The sequence below is a fragment of the Echinops telfairi genome, unplaced genomic scaffold (genome assembly GCF_000313985.2).
Source record: "Echinops telfairi isolate 266 unplaced genomic scaffold, ASM31398v2 ScPeMD7_7458;HRSCAF=8496, whole genome shotgun sequence".
NCBI classification, from domain to species: Eukaryota; Metazoa; Chordata; class Mammalia; order Afrosoricida; family Tenrecidae; genus Echinops; species Echinops telfairi.
In genome coordinates, this window is record NW_022111358.1 from 30746377 (window position 1) to 30751780 (window position 5404).

At 55.6% G+C, this 5404-nt stretch overlaps 1 non-coding gene across 1 annotated transcript; it reads left to right on the forward strand.

Annotated features, from left to right (window-relative positions):
* Positions 1–1792: 1792 nt before the first annotated feature.
* Positions 1793–1923, forward strand: LOC115872941. Its single transcript, XR_004048133.1, has one exon. It is a non-coding gene; the product is annotated as a small nucleolar RNA SNORA69 (small nucleolar RNA).
* Positions 1924–5404: the final 3481 nt, after the last annotated feature.

The following is a 5404-nucleotide window of genomic DNA, read 5'->3' on the forward strand; positions in this document are numbered from 1 at the left end:
CTGAAAGGCGACTGATTATCATCACCATTTTGCCCATGAGGACATGGAGGTCAGGAGACAGACATTCAACACGTCACACCTCACAGACACACGTCAGCCCCAAAGATCCATACCCACCACAGACTAAGGACCCACAAAGTGGACTTTGAGAGAACCCAGCAGGCCCGATGGAGGCTGTGCAGTCAGCGCACACACAGACATGGGACAGACGAAGGATGCTCACGGCGTCGTCCTGGACACACCGACACCCACAACATTTCTCACAAGCCTCACTCCACGTTGGCGGGGGTGGCACAGGACTACTGGCAAGAGAAGTTTCCCCCTGGGTCTGGAGTGTAGCCCATTTCCTAGGAGTGTAAGTCATAATGTGTGAAGGTGGAGTTTAAATATGCAAATGTTCCTGCAAAGGCAGCCCTGGGTTTGCGGGGGCAGCGGGAAGATCCTCTGAGCTGAGAGGAGAAGGGAGGGATGGCTGTTTCATTCTCTGGTCACTTGACAAAGGGGGCTCTGGACTTGGGTTAGCTGGAGCCATTCATTTGGTGGGAGACCTGTGCAGCCTAGCCTGACTGAGGGGTGAGTGGAAAGGCCTGGCTTCCTCCTCTGAGCCTGGAAAAAAAATCTGTAGGCTCTGAATCATCAAGGATGGATGCAGGGGGTGAACTCGGGAGACTTCGCAGGAAGGCTGGATAGATGACATAGGCAGGGCCAAGTGTTGGTGTCTCTCAGTGGGGACTGTTCCTTGTGGCAGTGAACTAGAGAGCAGGGTTGAGGCGATGGGGGAGGCTGCTGAGTGAACCCTCTCCACCCGCCCCCAAGCAGGTGCCACTCTCGGTCTTGCTTCTGCCTGCGCCTCTTCATCTCACTTCATGTGCTGACCTGTCACTCCCTCGGCCATCAGGGTCCATGGAGGTCCACCCCCTGGACTGTCTTCCTCGGTGTGTGCGTGTGATGGATGAAATTGTGTCCCCTACACTCACTCGCTGCGATCCAGTCAATGTGAGCTCATAGCGATCCCATAGGACAGGGTAGAACTGCCCCTGTGAGTTTCCGACATGTAACTTTCTGGGGGCAGAAAGCCCTGCCTTTCTCCTGAGGAGCAGCTGGTAGTTTCGAACTGTCCACCTTGCAGATTGCAGCCCAATGCGCAATCACTAGCCCACCAGGACTCCAGCTGTGTGGCCTAAACGATGCATTGAAGTCCTGACCCCTGGCAAGAGGAGCAAGCTTTGCAGACGTTCTCCTTCACCTAAGGCACACTGGAGTAGGGCGGGTCCTGACCCCGTGGTGTGCGTGGTGGTCTTAGAAGAGAGGAGAGGAGAGGAGACTCAGAATGATGTCGCAGAGGCCAAACAGTCATGTGAAGACAGGACCGAGATGGGAAGGCTCGGGGTTGCTGGCTGTTCCCCAAGCTAGGAGGGAGGTATGGACCAGCTTCTTCCTCACAGCCTCAGAAGGAATGAACAAGCAGACGCTGCTCCACAGCCTGGGACGCTGAGCCAGCGTTCCCAGCCTTCATCACAGAGCAGGTCTCTGACCCCTCCCCCACTGCACAAAGACTAGGAACCCCCGCCGCCGCCATAAGGTCTTTTTATCACGGACCTCTTTATGAGAACCGTATCAGTATATTACTGCCTTACCAATGGGTGGAAAGGCAGCAGTTGGGGGCAGTGGCCTTTGGGGTGAGGTGTGGCCACTGCTTCCCTTGTTCCTTAGCTGGAGACCTCTCTGGGGAACCTACAGAAAAGGGGGCTTGCCCTCCAGCTGGGAGCGCACTGAGCTTAAGAGGATGGGGATCCCAGGCTGCAATGACGGTACTTCAGTTTGTGGAAGTACTGCCATTATCCTGCTAAGAGAAAAAGCCATGTTGGCCGGCTCTGGTTTTGCCTCTTCAGGTGAGATCATGACCGGTTAGCATGTACAATTATGACTTGACAGTAGCTCCTGGCCAGCTATTACTCTGGGGGTGGGGGTGTTGAGCTATATGAAAATTGGGTAGGAACTTGGGGAGCTTCCATTTTGCTGTCCTCTAAAAAGGAAAGGGGGGGTTAGAATCAAGGCCCTGTGTCTGAATGAATCCAAGTTGTTAGCGGGTAATGGAGTTGGGACTGGCTTTGTAACGAGCTATAAATAAAGAAAAAAGAAAGAAAGAAAAAAAGAGGATGGGGATCCAAGACGCTGCTACGATGCTCAACTCCAGCAGGTGTTTGGTGAGGAGAGAAGTCTCTGGAGAAAAGTCCTACAGATGGGTGCCGTGTGGAGACCAGACCTTCCCGTCCCTTGGGTGGTGTGGGAGTGGGGTGTGTCATCAGGAGGGGAGACAGGGGGAGAGGATCACCCCACCCCAACTCCTGAGGGGTCTCCTACCACCGACAGGGCTGAACATTAGGAATCTGAGAAGGGAGGTTTTGCCTCTCCAGATCTCTGGAGCAGAGGGACAGACAGGACCCCTTCATCCCTGGGGGGGCGGGGGGGGGCTGATCTTAGGATTCCTTCTGGTGGGTCACCTTTTCCAGAGGTGTAGTAGGAACCTGTCAGAAGGCCAGTGAGGAGCATTTTCCTCTTTTCATATTTTTAAATAAAGCAGAACAACGTCAGGAACGGCAGAAGAAAGCCCAGGCGGACTTCTCCGGAGAGGTAGCGGGCTGTGAAAACCCCAAGCTGGGGTGAAGAAGTTCTGCCCACCCGAGGGCCCCGAGTCAGAACCGGCACCAGTAGCCTGCTGTTTTGGTCTTAGGGGGGTGTTGTCCCAGGAAGAAAGGCGGAATCCACTGTGGGGGAAAGAGACCAAGGAAATGGGGTTGCTGTCAGGCGCTATCCAGTGGGTCCCCCCTCACAGCGGCCCTGTGAGCAACAAGGGAAGGAAGCAGGGCCCAGTCCTGCGGCAGCCTCCCACTCCTTCTCAGGTTGGAGCCCGGAGTCGCAGCCTGTCCAGCCTGTCCAGGGCCTTCCTCTTTCTCGCTGCCCAACTTGGAAATTTAGAAGACAGCTACCTGGCCAACTGACTGGAAGAGATCCGTATTTGTAACCATTTCAAAGAAAGGGGACCCCTCAGAAGGTGCAAAGTACAGAGCACCTTGCTACCACGTGCAAGTCAAATGTGGCTGGAGATGTTGCAGCGACAGGTGTAGCAGTGTGCTGATGGGGGGCGGGGATGTTGTCAGGTGCTATCGAGTCTGTTCCGACTCCAGGGGCTTCTATGGACCGCCGAACGCGCAAAGCACTGCCCGGTCCTGCACCCTCTTCACCACTGTTCTTACATTTGAGCCCATCGAGGCAGCCACTGCGGCAATCTGTCTCCAGGGCCTTCCTCTTTGTCCCTGCCCTCTACTGTACCAAGCGGGATGCCCTTCTTCGGGGACCGGGCTCTCGCACCTGTCCAAAGTATATGAGGTGACATCTCGCCATCCTTGCCTCGAAGGAGCATTCTGGCCATACATCTCCCAAGACAGATTGTGGCAGTCCACGTACTCTCAAGATTCTTCAGCAGCGCCGCCGTTCAAACGCATCCGTTCTTCTTGGTCTTCCTCTTCGATGCGCCCCTTTCTCGGGCACAGACGGTTGAACACACCCTGGCGTGGGTGTTCTCAAAGTAGCGTGCTTGCTTTTCAACACCTGAACGCGGTCTTGTGCAGGAGATGAACCCACGGCAGGGCGTCGTTTGAGCTTCTCCCCTGGGGAGACTGGTGGTCTTCAACCCCTACCCTTGCGGTTCCCAGCCGAACGCCTCACCCACTGCGCCACCAGCGTGCCTTCCAAGGGAGGGAGGACATCGTCTTGTCCAGTTGGCTGCTTCAGCCTCTCGGGAGCCCCACCCCCCCCCTCGTAAATGCGGAGTTGGCCTTGTCCTGTCCAGCTTCTTTCCCTGTGCCCGGGGCTTTCAACGCTGCCTCGCTGGAGGGTCCTGTCTGAGAGCTGGAGGAGATGCATTGTTTCCCCCCTGTGGGATTTTTTCCGTGTCTGTCGATGGGAGACAAATGGACAAATGTCATCAGCCTGAAGGATGCGGACGGAATCCGCGCCAGTTGGACCCAGGCCAAGAGGCTCCCCTTTTTAATTAAGTGTGGACTTGAGTTATGAAGGGCACAGCGCCTGCTGCGTGGGGCTCTGTCCGAGGAGGGCAATTTTTCTCCTCCAAGATTAAGTGCTGCTGCTCCCACGCAGTGTCCCCATCCCCTCTCCTCAGTGTCTACACTTGCTTTTGTTGTCACCAACCCTGGGCGGCTAAGGGAGCACCTTGCGTCCCTGAGGCTGGTCAGGGAGCCAGAGCGGACAGAAGTCTGGACACTTCGCTCCGCTTGGATTCTTGTTTTTGGAGATCAGAGTGGAGGATTCCTGGATTCGTTCAGGAGTTTTTCTGGTGTTTCCTCCTTTCTCCACCCTCCTCCACGTCGCCCCCAGCCCCCACCACTGGGCCTCAGTCCTCAGGAACTCCGTTGCATCTCAGAGAGCAGCTGCCTGGATTGACTTCCAGTGGAGTCTGCTGCGTCTTGTTAGCGACCCCAACCCAGATTCATCTGGTAGTTTACAGCCGCGGTTGTGAATTTATCATACTGGGCTCTGAGGCCCAGAGCCTGGAAATGAAGCAGCGCCTCCCACGTGAGGGCTGCTGACCTTCTCACGGGTGGGGACCCCGCACGGGCATGGAGAAGAGGTGGGCACAAAGGAAGGGTATTGCGAGGGTGAGTGGGGGCAGGGGGCGTGTGCTGAGAGGCCACAATAGTCAGATGGGACTAGACATTCTGTGTTGATCAGAGGAGCCCACTTCTTACTCGTCAGACTGGAAAGCCCACCCCAACAACGCGGGCGGGCAGCCCTGGGTGTGGAAGTCGATCTGCTCCGCAGTCTCTAGGGGCTGAGTTTTAGGAAGTAGATCTCCAGGGATTTCTTCCCAGTGGACTTGGACCCCCCAGCCTTTCAGTGAGCAGCCAAGCACACGATCCTCAGCCCCAGACAGGGGCCACTGCTTGTCTGACCACCTGTTCCAGGGTGGGTTAAAAAGTGTTGTCACCAGAATTCCGGTGTATACACACACAGGCTTATTCCAAACAACACATGCTCATTTTAGGTTTTAAAAACCCTTTTAAAAATTGTAATTGTGAATGAGGTGGAGTGTACAGAGCTTTGCATGAGGAGACTCACAGGCATTGGGACTCGACACCCCCTTCGCAGTCCCCGCAAGGGACTTAACCCTTTCCTCCCTCCCTGTGTTTCCAGTCCCTGCGCCACTTTCTTACCCCCTCGACTCTGTCCGTGGGGAGGTGCTGCTCCTCTGCTTTGAAGTGGTGGATTAAGGCGGAGGTGAATTCGGTTCTAGACCTGAAGGGGATGATGGGACCCTCGTTTTGGGGGCATCCCACCAGTCTCTAAACGACCAGTCAGCCTGGTCTCTGTTAAGGTTTTGAGT